The sequence below is a fragment of the Rousettus aegyptiacus genome, unplaced genomic scaffold (genome assembly GCF_014176215.1).
Source record: "Rousettus aegyptiacus isolate mRouAeg1 unplaced genomic scaffold, mRouAeg1.p scaffold_m13_p_10, whole genome shotgun sequence".
Lineage (NCBI taxonomy): Eukaryota > Metazoa > Chordata > Mammalia > Chiroptera > Pteropodidae > Rousettus > Rousettus aegyptiacus.
This window is the reverse complement of record NW_023416285.1, coordinates 83774779-83789378: the sequence shown is the minus strand read 5'-3', so window position 1 is coordinate 83789378 and position 14600 is coordinate 83774779. Positions and strand designations below refer to the sequence as shown.

The 14600-nt window shown below is 32.0% G+C and overlaps 1 protein-coding gene and 1 pseudogene across 1 annotated transcript in view; both read left to right on the top strand.

Moving 5' to 3' along the window:
• GPR158 (G protein-coupled receptor 158) overlaps window positions 1–14600 on the top strand; it is a 313167-nt gene that overhangs the window by 103335 nt on the left and 195232 nt on the right. The window lies entirely within an intron of this gene.
• LOC118608778 lies at window positions 4197–4315 on the top strand (annotated as a pseudogene).

Sequence of the window (14600 nt, the reverse complement as noted above, 5' to 3'; positions counted from 1 at the left end):
TTTCTATAGTCTTGATAGTTGAAGGACAGCTTGACTGGTTATAAAAACTACATTTCTTATTTTCTTTGCTTTAATTCCTGAAAATGCTTTTCCATAGTTGCCTTGCTTTGTATGCTGCTTTTGAGAAGTCTGATGTCCATCTAATTCTCTTGCTGTTTATAACAGTTATTTGATCTACTTTTTTGAGACTCTAAAGATTTTTCTTTGTAATCTAATAGTGTTAATAAGGTATGTCCCAGAGTTGATCATTAAAAATTAATTTTCCTGGGTAACTGATAAGCTCTTTCTATATATCGATTAAAGTAAAGCTTCCAAGCTTTCTTAGTTTGTAGTACCCATAGAGTCTCAGAAACATTTTCATGGAGATCTTAGGCCAAAAGAAATATATAATAGTTCTATTCATTAAGTGTGCAGGTCTAAACAACAGTAAATAGTTATGTCCTAACAACTTGGTGGCTACTTGAAAACAATTAGAAGAAAAAAGTAATGTTGTTTGTTCCTAATAAGGATCACCTACTATTGGGCTGTGTGAGCCCTGCACAATTTCTCAAACCTTAGATTGAAATTGTATATTACCTATCATACATTGATTCTCACATTGTACTTGCTTTTTATTGCAATAACTGTTGATGATTCAACTTCACAAAGATTTAAAGCTATGACATGGTACTATCTCATGTTGAATCTGTGAACTAATTTGAATTACTCGTTTGTGTGATTTTCAACAGATGTCAAATATTACTGGTTTTTCCAAAAATTTAAAATATCCCATATCATGCCTGTGAGTTCATTCAGTATACTGCTATACCTCAGCACACAGTTTGGGAACCATTGGATAAGGTCTACTTTTACTTCTGGAAAGTTCTTTTGGTATATAATTTTAAATATTAGTTCTTATCCATTATTCAATTTTCTTTCTTTGGGGACTTCAATTTTACATGTGTTATATATTCTTTGACTATTTTAACTACTTTCTTTCTTACTTTTCCCATGTCTTTTAAAGCTCACTTACAGTCCCTTGATTTTCTTTTTCTTTTTCTTTTTTTTTCCCTTTTATACTAGCTGTTTTTATTAATATTCATTCTTCCCTGGGCATTTATAATTTAATTTTTATTTATGATTTAATTTTTGTCTTTTTCATCTTTCTTTTCTGAATTAAAAAAAAGTCTAAGTTTCATTATCTTTTTCTTTATTTTATTTTATTTTTCATTTTTAATTTCTGGTTCAATATTTTTTTCATAACCTCCAATTATCTACCTGTTTGAGGTTATTTAATACATTTAGAATCTTGTGCTATCATTTTCTTTTGCTTTATGTTTTGGTTTTTATCAGCTGAATTATTTTTATTTTCAATTTGTATTTTCTTCTTATAGTAGCTTTAATTATACCTCTACTTTCTTGAATAGGGTTGGTAGTTTGGACATGAGTTTTGAGATTTCTAGTTCAAGAGTTACATACTTCTGTCACTAAAGAAATTATTTAATGGATGCTTTCTTCGGAAAGTAGTGAGAGGAGGGGAGGGATGTGTGTTCTTCAGTTTTGCGCCTTTTTTAAAATGTGTCTTGCAGCATCTTGAATTTACCTGTCTGGCTTTTCTTTCTTTTCCCTTATGGTATTATTTCCAGTGGATGCCTCTCCCTTTCTTTTTATTTCTTTCTCTGTCCACGTTGCCTTTTCAAGATGGCCTTTTGTGATCCTGTCTGCATTTTTAAGTCCCTTACCTATACTTATTAATTAACACTAATCTATTAGAACTTTTTTCCCCAGTATTTTCACACTTAATTTGGAGGAGAATAAGAATACCCATGTATAGTTTACACAGTGGCATCTATCTGCGAGTTATACATAGGTGGATTTCTTAAAAGTTTGCTTAGTGTGGAGTTATAGAAAGGCCTTTGGACTGTATATGTAGACTTTTACTTAATCCTTGCTTGCCACTGATTAACTGTTTGAACCTGTTCAGAACACTTGATCTCTCTAGGTATCACTTTACTCAACTGAAAAGTAAGGAATTTTCAGTAGACAATCTCGAGACAACAAATACTCTCCTGCTCTCTGAGTCAGATGCACGATTTAAAGCTAAGCATGTATTTCTATTGGTATGAAACTAGAGAACACCAAGTTGAATGTTTTGGTCAGGAAGTTGAACATTACATTGGGAAAGCATTTCCAGGTACGTTGGGATTTGTATTTCCAGGGAATTGTAATGCCTAATAAACATTTATACTTGAGGATTCCAATTAAAAAGTAATGTCTTTTTGAATAAACACACAAACCTCTACTAGTTTTAGACCCAGTGCATCCATAGAGAATCAATTAAAGGAAGGGAAGCTCTTTGGAATATTAGAGAATTTATCTTGCAGCTATGTTTACACAGAAAGTACACTGCTTTTACTTAGATTTTTTTTGTATTATTTTGGATATTTTGGAGATGCAATGGGGAATATTGTTCCCACCATGAAATTGTTATAAAGAACCCTTTCAATAGGGAATGCTTTTATACCGTTTGGCTATATAAGAGCACACTTTGTATTACTTTAATCCTTTTAAATTATTCCCACTGGTTCTGCCTAGAATTGAGTGTAGATAGATAGATGCTCACAAAGTAAGACCATAGTGTAGACCCCTGAAACTTTACCATAAAAAGAATTTAGCTATGTCTATTGAATTTGTTCTTTAAATTACATATTTTCTAGTTATAGCATTTCATATTTTTATCTTACTTGTAATGAGAGATACTTGTAAAGGATTTATATTTTATAAAAGATGTCGATTTTTAGAATGACAGCCTTTTTTTATTTTTTAAAAAAAGATCTTCATGGTTTTAAAGCTTGATTTAAAAAGCATCTAGCTCAAAGTTAACTTATTTGTATGACAGTTTATGTGACTACTTAGGAATAAATAGATCATTATGAATAGATCATTTAAGCTGGGCAAAATTTCTGCAGGTCCTCTTCCAGTGGCAAGTTGTTGCTGATCTAGCATGGTCTTTGTTCTTTGCTCCTATTTTGTGTTTGCCTTTGTCCTATTTTAGTTGCTAAGACCTCTATCAGAAGGTGAGGAAGTGATAATGTTCTTGTTCTCTGAAAATTAAGACTATAAATGTCTGAAATGATCTTCTAATGCATTGTTAAAATTCAACTATAATCTGACCATTTAGTAGCTATATACTTATAGAAAATTTTTTAGAAAACCAGAGACTCTTGGGGGCCTATCTTTGGGGAAATTGTTTTTATCCAAAGGTCCCTCCTTAACAAAGAAAGTCTTAGTATTCTTTTTTATTTGCCTGAAATGTTCCGTTTTATGTATCATTATCTAAAAGCTGAGAATACATTGTTTCTCAGTAGTTATTCAGAATATCCTGAGAGCTGGGGGAAAAATGAAAATAGCTTATGAACAATTAAATTTAGTAAGATCATTTTTTGGAGGAGAGGAAATGAGAGGGATAAAAGATTTATCTACCATATTTGACAAGAAACTTACAGTTCCTTTTTGAATTTGAAAGCATTATCTGTGAGCACCTGATTATGACCTGAATATTTTTCCATTAGTGCATTATAGATCCACATGAGACTGATGTATTTATTTTCTAAATCAGAGATTTATGTTAATTTTCAGTAGGTCTGGCTGAGTTGTATTCTATTGCATGCATGTAACACAGTTTATCCATTTAGTTGTTGATGAACATTTGGGTTGTTTTCCGTTATTATAACAAATAAAGCTTCTATAAATACTTGTGTGTACAAGTCTTTGTATGGAAATATGCTTTTATTTCTCTTGTACAAATACCAGAGAGTAGAATGGCTGGATCTTATGGTAGGTGTGTATTTTCACTTTTGAAGAAACTGTCAAACTGTTTCCCAAAGTGCTTGCACCACTTAACATTCTTAACAGCAGTGCTTCAAATCCTTAGCAGCACTTGTTACTTTTAAGTTTCAAGCATTCTGAAATATGTTTTGTGGTATCTTATTGTGGTTTTAATTTTCCTTTCTCTAGTAATTAATGATATTGGCAACCTTTCATTGTGTTTATTTGCTATCCATTTATCTTTAGTGAAGTATCTCTGCACATCGTTTTTTTATAATTGGCTTGTCTATTTTTTAAAATCGCCAATTTTTAAAGTTTGGTTGCTTGTTTCCTTATTGTTTAGTTTTGAATTTTTTTTTTAAAATATATTCTAGATGCAAATCTGTTTCACCTATGGCCATGCCACCCTGGATAAGCCCGATCCCGTCTGATCTCAGAAGCTATGCAGGGTTGGGCCTGGTTAGTACTTGTATGGGAGACCACCTTGGAAGACCGGGTGCTGTAGGCATAAAAAAATAAAAAATAAGGGATTGTAAGCTGACACGGTCCTTGCGTTCTTTGAGGTCAACCAAAGGTTGCCTTGCCTAAAAAAAAAAAAAGCAAATCTGTTTCAAATATATGATTTGTAAAATTTTCTCCCAGTCTTTGTCACATCTCTAAATTATTTAAACAGTGTGTTTTGAATAGCAGAAGTTGTTATTTGATGAAGTCTAATTTACCAATGTTTTCTTTAAAGGGTTTTGGTTTGGGTGATCTAAGAAATCTTTGCCTAAACCTAGTTCACAAATATTTTTCCTATGTTTTATCTATTTTTCCGATGAATTGTCTTTGTCAAAGATCAGTTGTTCATGTGTTGGTCTATTTCCAGACTCCATTCTGTTACATTAACCTATTTATGTATCCTTCTGCCAATACCATAGTGTGCTGATAACTGTAGCATTATAATAAGTTATGAAATTAAATAGGTGTTAGTCATTTTTTCCAAGTTGTTTTGGTTATTTTTGATACTTTATATTTCTGAATTAATTGCAGAATAATCTTGTCAATTTCTATAAGAAAATACTCTCCTTGGATTTTGATAAGGATTGTGTCAAGCCTACAACTCAATTTGGGGAGAATTGGCTGATTAACAGTTGTGAGTCACTTGACCCATGCACATAGTACATCTCTTAATTTATTTAGATATTCTTTAATTTCTCTCAGAAAAGTTTTGTGGTTCTTGGTGTATAACTCTTGCTCCATTTGTCAAATTCATTTCTAACTGTTTCACATTTTTTAATGGTATTTTCAATGACATTGGTTTTCACTTTTAATTTTTAGTTGTTTATTGCTATGTTCTGTATAATGATCTTATATGCTGAAATTTTGTTAAGCTGAATTATTAGTTTTAGAACCTTATTTTGATATAGGATTTTCTAATTAGATGATTTTGTCATCTGCGAATAAAATGGTTTCACTTCTTCTTTTTAATCTGGACACATTTTATTTCTTTTGCTTATCTTACTGCAATGTCCAGAACCTCCAGTACAATGTTTAGTAGACATGATGAAAGTGGGCATCCTTGTGTTATGTGTAAATTTATGAAGGGTATTGGCCTGTAGTTTCTTTTCTTTTTTTTTTTTTCTTCAAATTTTGGTATCAGAGTAATGTTGACCTTAGAGGGATAGGGAAATAATCCCTCCTCTTTAATTTCATGCAAGAATTTGTGTAGAATTGACAATAATCTTCTTAAAAGATTGTTAGAATTCTCTAGTGAAGCCATTTGGACATGGATTTTTTTTTATAGGAAAGATATTTAAACTACAAATTTAATTCCTTTAATAGATATAGGATTACTCATATTATTAATTTCTCCTAACTGAACTTTGGTAGTTATACTTTAAGGAATTTGTGCATTATGCTTAAGATATCGAATTCATTGGAATAAGGTTGTTCATAATTTCTTATTCTTTAAATATCTTTGGAATCTGTATTGATATCTGCTATTTCCTTCCTAATGTTGGTAATTTGTGTCTTCAAGTCTTTATTTTCTAATCAGTCTGAATAGAGATTTGTGAATTTTATTAATTTTTCCTCAAATAAGTAGCTTTTGGTTTTATTGTTTTATTTTTTTCGTATCTCCAATTTTTATTTTTCTACTCTACTGTTTGTTAGCTTCTTTTTATGCATTCTTTGAATTTCAGTTGTTCTTTGTTTCCAGTTTCCTTAGGTAGAAGCAATATTCCTTGGTTTGAGATGTCCTTTCTTTTCTGAAATAGGTGTTAGCTGCTATAAATTTTCCCTCAGTATTGCTTTATTGACACTCCATACATTTTGATATGTTGGTTTTTGTTTTCACTTTGGTCAAGTGCTCTCTGATTTTATTTTTACTGTCTTTTTTTTTAACCTATGGATTATTATTTAGAATTGTCTTTTTAGGTTTCCAAGTATTGAGGATCTTTCTTTTGTTGAGATTTTTAAAATTGATTTCTAAATTAATTTCATTGCTGTCAGAGAACACACTTTATATTATTTTAATTCTTTTAAATTTAGTAAGACTTATTTTATGACCCAGAATTTAGTTTATTTTAGGAAATATGTTGTGTTCCCCTGTAAAGAATGTGTATTCTGCTTTTCTTGGGTAGAGCGTTCTCTAAATGTTAATTGGGTCAATATCAGTTGATAGCATTGCTCAAGTCTTCTATGTCCTTGTGGATTTTCTACTTGTTCTGTCACTTGTTGAGAGAGAAGTATTGAAATAAGCAACTGTAATTGTGGATTTATTTTTCCCTTTGCAGTTCTATCAACTTTTGCTTCCTGTATATTATTTTTATTGAGATATAGTTTATATATATTATGTATAATACACACACACATATATAAAGTATGCTTCATGTATTTTAAAGTTGTATTATTAGGTATATAAATGTTTAGGAAATTTCTATCTTTCCAATGGATTGACTCTTACTATTATGAAATTTCTTCTTTAACACTAGTAATATTGTTTTCCTTGAAAACTACTTTGTCTAATATTAGTATAACTCATGTGGGAAAAGAGGACATCTGCATGGAGACAGATGACAACAGAGACAGGAGATAATTTATATAGAGGAGGATTGATCTAATTAAGTAAGTAAGTAGGTGTAACGGGACCCAGGTTTCTCATTGTCTGAGGATGCACAAATTTTGAAAGAAAATTAGAATATACCTGTGATATTGGATTAAAATTAGAAATATCAGTTGGAATTAATGTTTTTAATACATAAAGAAATAACTATTAATATAAATATCTGTATATCTGCTTATGTTTGTGTATGTATTCATGTATGTGGTACATATTTATATTTCTTAGTTCTGTTCACCAAGCAACCCATACCTAAAGTCCAGGTCTTTCTTTCTAAATATCACTCTCCATGAAAAGGAACCAGGGCTCCTTGGAGAAGTATCTGATTCTGGGACAAGGACAATGAAAGCACAAGATGAGCCTGGAATATCTTGTATCAGAAATCAAAGGAATTCTCAAAGAATAATGAGATATATCCACAGTTTACAGAACCTAACTTGACTCTCTCTAAGTTAGGTTAAATTTTCCATCAAAATAAGTAATGATTATTATTGATTTTAACCCACTGAGTAACATAAGAAACCAGGAGTTGAATGAATAATACATGCATGCATATATACACATACATACATAAACACACACAGATTTGATGAGAAATGGTATAGCAACATGGCTTCACAATACTCCCCCACAAAATAATTATTAATTATGAAGGAGGAAGAGCTATTTTACAGTGGAAAAGCCTGAAGAAACCACCTTAATTAAGTAATCATAGTAATGGGATAGTTTGAACCTGTGTGCACCTGATAGGATACAATGAAAAAAACAAAGCATCACTTCTGTGATATTTCTGCCAAATATGCAAAAGCTGAATCTCTGTGCAGAAACATCAGTTAAACCTGACTTGAGTAGGTGTTACATTCCGCAAAATAACTAACCTATAATCTTCAAAAAGGATCAAAGCTTATTATAAGTGTTAAAGAAATACTGAGAAATTGTTACAGACTGAAGAAGATTTAAAAGAAAAAACCTAATTCTGAACTTTTTTTTTTTTGCAGTGGTGAAAAATATGGGGACAAATGGCGACACTAATGAGGTCTTTGTATTAGATGATAACAGTCAATACTAAGTTTCTGATTTTGATAGTTGTATTTAATTTACATAGGAGAATGCCCTTCTTTGTAGGAGATATACTCTAAAATATTCGGGTATGATGGGTTATCTGATTGACAACCTTCTTTTAATGGTTCAGGATAAAAAAAATTCATGTATTGACCTCGTAATTTTTCTTTATTTTATGATTAACTCAAAAATTTTAAAAAATGTTAAAAAAGACTTACAAAGAGCATCAAAGTTGTAATCTACCTGGATTCAGTTGTGTTATTGGCTAATTTTAAAATTATTCTAGGGAGCTTAATGATTTTTTCCTAAAAATTTTAAGTTGTCTTAAACTATCTGGGCTATTTCTGAAGATAGGCTCTCTGGTAGTAAAAGAGAAAGAAACATTTTGCAATGAAGGAAAATGATTTTCTCTCCAAATAAGTGTTACAGCCAGAAGTAAAATATTGGCTTCATTATTTTAAAACCAGTTTCTAGAAGTATTTTATAACTTAAAATTGTGTGAAAGTACCTGAACAGTTCTGATTCTGTATTCCTTGTCTAAAAATGAGAGTTGGATAAAAGTGTTCTCCAGCTTGTGACAGTAGATTACAGTGTTACACTTTGTCAGGGACTCATGGATAGAACTACTGTAGTCTGGTATGATTTTGTCACTATTAAGAAAATCCCCTAGCAACAAAATGTCTCTCTAGTGGTCTGAAATTCTCAGTATTAGATATGTTCCCTTGGATTAAGATAACATTTCTTAAAGTGTCCTTTAGAGAGCAGTAATGCCTTTTTTTTTGTCTTGTCAAATACATTAGAAAACTCTAGGTTTAACTGATTTCTTTAGCTAGAGTTTTCAAAACTGTTAAAAATGCCAGAATGCTTTGTGACTCTGTAAGAGAAATGTACAGCTCATTGTTTCTCAAACTTAGTTGCCCAGAGAAGTAAGGCATTGTTTTATGGAAAACATATTGGTAAAAGCTGGATAAAGAAAAGTTCGTTATTAAAGAAGAATGTAAATGAACTAATATGATACATAAAATCTTAGCTCACATTTATTATATTGCATCAGCAAAGTAGTTCCTGAGTACTAGATGGGTATACTGCTCTTAAAACCTAGGCCATGAGTTGTTCCAGTGGGACGGCAGACTTGATAATAACGCTGGGTCCAGAATTTGACCAGCCAATAGTATGTGTCACATGGTAGAAAAAGTACTGAGAACCAAGCTGACTTGGATTATAATCCAGGTTCTTCCATTTCCACTCTGTATATTGTCGGTCAACTCAGTAACCACTCTGAGTCTCAGTTTCCTCATCCCCAAAATGGAGATAAAACAATAATGATAATAATAATACTTGTAGTAACAAATACTTATATAGCACTCTAGCTAGGTGCTGTTCTAATCATTTAATATATATTAACTCATTTAATCCTCACCAAAAAAAAAAAACACTTGAGATTTTCTTATTTCTACATAAAATTTCAACTATATAGGATTGTTGTGTGTGTGTGTACGTGTGTGTGTGTGTACATAAAGTATCTTTTTTCAGTGCCCGAGACAGACTGAGCACTTATTAAATAGTAGTCATCATCATTATCATCCTCATCATAAGGGTACTGGGTACCAGAGGTGTGTAGGCAGAGAAGAGGTATGGCTGATGGGGGTGTAATGGGCTATAAAATGAGAATGGAGGAGCACTACAGATAAATTTCACAGCATTTATAGTCTTTCCTAGAGCTAATTACGGCCATAACTTCCCACTCTTAATTATTTTTACACACTTAAAACCTTAATTTTCCTCCTACACCACATTGTCACTTTCAGCAAACAAATGTTTATCAACAGATCTGTCTTCTATTGAGTGCCTAGTATGAATGGGTAATAATAGAAGTAAAATATGTCAGGTGATCATAAACATTATGGAGAAAGTAAAGCAGGAGAGGCAGGTAGGAAGTGTAGATTGAAGAGGGGATTAATTTTTATATCTTCTATTCCTATTCTTCTCTACAATTTCCATAGATAAGTCTATCTATGGAAAAGGCAAAAAGGGAAGAAATAGGGTGAAAGGGAAAGAATGATTGGCATTTAACTTTTATTATGCAGAAGCACAGAATGAAGAAAAATCTCCTCAAGTACTTGCAATACCATTTTACCTTTATGTACCTGGGCCATTTTTTAAAACCAGTATCCTGAAAGCCTGATTCAGAGTCACCCACACAGCCTGATTTCATTGACTTCTTCAGTTTTTCCATGGCCTTAAGTACTTGCTAACGTAATGCTTCACAAATGGCTAATATATTGCTGTGCTAAGCAGCATTTCTGCTGTCAGCAGTGCACCAGCAAATGAAGTACCTCACTGGGGAACCATTGAATTAAATGGTGCACACTGGACTGGCTGTGTTCTCTCCCACTTTGGAATGACTTCACCTTCTCAGTTCCCAAGTGAAATAAAACTCCTTCCATCTGTGCTAGACTTGCATTCTGAAGGGGTTTTGGGATTTATGATTCTTAGAGATGGAAGGCAGGAGCAGTGAAGCACTAACCAAATGTAAATTGCCACAGTGGCTTTTATAACCATTAGTATTGAAGGGAGAGTTAATTGCCTATGTACTTCATTTTTAACTATTGGGCTTAACTGGAAACTGAAAAGTTGACAAAATTACAAAAAGATTAGAAGAGAACAAAAGAAAAGAATGTGGAAAAGAGATTAAAATTCAGAATGGTTTGGCTGGGAATACCAAACAATTTTATCATTATTTATATATTTTTTAGAAGTTTCATTGTGTTATTAAAATAAATCTATTAGTAGAGATTTATGTTGAATGTACTTCCTCTATGGTAACTAATAGTTTGGTTGCTATAGAAGCCCTTTTCTGAAACTGAAGACAAAGATTTTAAAAAATGACAGTATTAACAATGTGTTTTATAGGTAATGCTAAAGCATATATGATTTGTCCCTGTAATTTGGTTAGGACAGTTAGGATATTGAGTTTAAGAGTTAATTCACTTGAAATGTTCCTGAATAAGAAAGCTCTAATTCCTGTCTTGCCGATGAAAGAAGAATAGTACATGCAGACAAGATTTGGTATTAGATACTGAGGAATCCTCATGAATTTTAATCCCAGAAACCACTTGTAGGAATGTTCGGGACTGTGATTGAAGAGGAGGTCTCATAGAGATTCAGAAAGACTTTATTTACTTTAGTAGGAAATTATTTGAAAATGTCCATAATAGTACCTGATTAAATATATGTTCCACTATGTAAATATTTGGTACCTAATGTTTGTCTTGTTAAAATATTTAATTAGTCTCTGGAAATTCTGAAGAATATATTGATAGCATAATGTAATCTTTAATGATTTAGGAGCTACTACATCTAGTAAATCAATAAAAGCTATTATAAATATTTATTTTTGTCCACAGAAATGAAACAACTAACACAGCATCCTAAAGAAAAAATGTGAATGACATTTTATACATCCTAATTTAGTAATAATTTCGTATATAAATTTCATTTACTGTGCTTAGCTCACTGGAAATGTTGTAGGATCATTCTGCCTAGTAGTTTGATTGAAATGCTTATTAATTTGTTTTGCTTTGTTGTAGATAATGTGTATACAAAGATGCATTTTATTTTCATTACTCATTGTTATACAACTATTCAGTGATTTTCAGATTTTATGATTTGGACTTATTATCCAGGTCTTGGATACACTACGTCTCTCAAGGCAGCTCCAGAGGACAGGCTATTTTCTCTTACATATATTATCCAGCCCCTCTTTTCTAACAGATGTTGGATTGTATAGCATCTGTGTTTATTCCCTTTAACTTTTTAAACCTTTCTTTTCTAGTCAAGTTTTCCTTTTACTTTTATATTCCAACACTTCCCCTTTTTTAAATAATCATCCCCTACAGTAATGACTCACATTTATTGAACTAGAATTTTTATGATTGTTGAAAAAGCATGGAATCAAAATCACATATACTGAAATTTTGCTTCAGGGAACTCAAATTTGGGGAGGCATTTTAGTATGTCTTTTTGCTCCTCGGACAGTTTAATAAGTAGCTGTATAACAGACAGGCCAAAGTCAAAGAACACCGACCACGCTACCCTAGGGTTACTATGAAGGGTTTTTAGTCTTGTGAAATTGATCCTATTATATCTCTGATGTTATGATGTTTAGAAATTAGAACCTGGGAGTGTTTAGGAAGCAGTTTATGGTCCCTGCTGTTGGGGTTGAATTTTACTTTTCCACATCCTTCTTTAGAAAACTTTCCTTCACAGATGAAACCAAGTTGACTCAATGGTATAAGTTGTTGTAATTTGATTAGTTGACATGTGATTAGTTAAGGTTTTACGTTAGCTTTTGGAAAAACTCCATTCTCTTAACTACCAAAAAAATTGAGTAGAATAGAATGTAGCGATCTACTTCATACTGGAAGGACACCATAACTATAGCATACCACATTTGGTCCTATATCGAATGCCCAAATTATAATAAATAGTAATATAATAATAAATGTGTATTTTCATTTTTAAAAAAGTACTTTCTCTCTATTGGATAAATACTGCTTTCAAATCTGCCACAGAAAAGAAAAAGAGAAGACCATCTTTTCTTAGGATGTAGTACGACACATTTCATGGTATTTCCAGTAATTTTTTTCTTTCTGATTTAATCGTAATACTCAAGCTAGTTATACAAATGTCACACTTTTCTACCAATTATTGTTTTGGTGTGATCTACTGGTTAGCATCTATGTAAGCTTCGTCATGATTAGAGGTGAGAATGGACAAGAGAATTCTATCTCTGAAAAACAAACTGACTTAATGTGTGATAGCACATTAAAGTGTATAGGGAATAATTGAACCTTAAGATTAAAAGCAGTGACTCTGAAGAGAAGTTGCTGCTACTGCCTATGGCTGTCATCAGTATATCTGTCCTGTTTCATCCGAGGCTCTACACTCAGGTTAGAGACCTGGGTCATCCAAGACACATTCTCCACAGTGTTAGGATGTGACATTATTTTGAAAAGAACCCATTTTATCATGGTTCAAAAAGTGTCCTTTGCTCTCTCTGGGATTTGATTTTAAATAATACGTGGGAATGGCAGTATAGATTAAATAAGACTGGCATTGTTGAGAAGTATGTGGGGGTTTACTATTTGCTCTATTTTATGTATGTTTGATATATTCTCTAATAAAACATTAAAGCAAAACAATATAAAAATGAAAAATGGAGTTCAAAAAAGATGAAAACAAGTCCTCTGTTAACATATGCCATCCAAGGAGAAAGAGTATGTACATGTATAGTTTTGTGGTTTTAAACTTAAAATGGGTTTATGAGAATCACCTGGGAGAGCTCTTAGCAAATAAACTTCTGGGGTCCCATCTCTGAGATTCCAATTCAGTAAATAGAGGGAGGGAAACAGCTTTCTGGTGATTCTAATGTGCTGACAGATTTGGCTGTCCAATGACTGCCATTGTTAACTGGCTGGATTATATCATGAAATCCATTTTGGCAAAAACAGATTTTAGTGAAGATAGAAAAAAGATAGAAAATGGTAAAATTGGTGAAGTTTACCAATTTGGTAAAATTGACACTGTTTCTTAAGGTAGAACTACAGCACTTTTTCATAGTTTGTAGCCTATGATGTTGGTTTTCTTGGAATGATATATAGTAAGAATTTATAGAACAGTAGTGCTGACATTTTACTTAGATATCTCTTGTCCAACTCTTTATTTTATAGATTAAAAAGTTGAGGCCTAAAGAGAACATGGCACAAAACTTAAAAGCTAAGTTTAGCAAATATTTATTGAAAATCTTGGTCCACAGAATTTACTAAAAGTTATATTTTCTGACCTGGAGAAACATGTTTGTATCTTCTCACTTTAATTTCATTGTTTTATCATACCATGCTCCCTCTCTTCTCATCTTTTCTATAACTTTAGATAAATCCATTTAACTTCAAAGAGAACATTTAAATTTAACATTAATTTTCAATATTTAGGATTTCTATGTATAACAAAAAAAAAAATCAATGCTAATCCTAAAAATAACATCTCTTTTCTATTAAGGAAGGAAGGATAGTTACTCTTCATGTTAAGAATGGTTTCAATACACTTTAGGGTTTTCCCAGCATCAGCATCTAAGAAGAAAGATAGCTTGGAACAGCAGGGGAGAAAAGAAATACCTGAGTTATTAACCCTTGCCTGACATTAACTGGACTCTCAAGGTTGAACTGGGCATTTGAGAGCAAGTTTAAAGAAACATGACAGAAAAGAGCTTTACTTTATTAGGGTCCGTAGGGTCATAGGGCCTTCCAGAGAAGAAGCACTCAAAGAATGTTGGGGTTAAGTTGATTTTATTTAACATAAGCTTAGCTTTAGAACATAACTCTTCCCCATATGACTTTTGTTTTGTTTTGTTTTCTCTTAACTCTCATAACAACAGAAATCTCTCTTTATATTATTTGAAGTTTTAGAGCCCTAATATCCAAAGAGAATGAAGTAAATACTGTAGGCAAGCAGGAAGGCATTATTAATTTCTACTCATTGTTTATTAACTAGGGATTTAGTAGTTGTCTTAAATGCAGAGTGGTTCCACTGCCGACACTTCTGCATGTCATCTTTCTCTTGGTTAGTT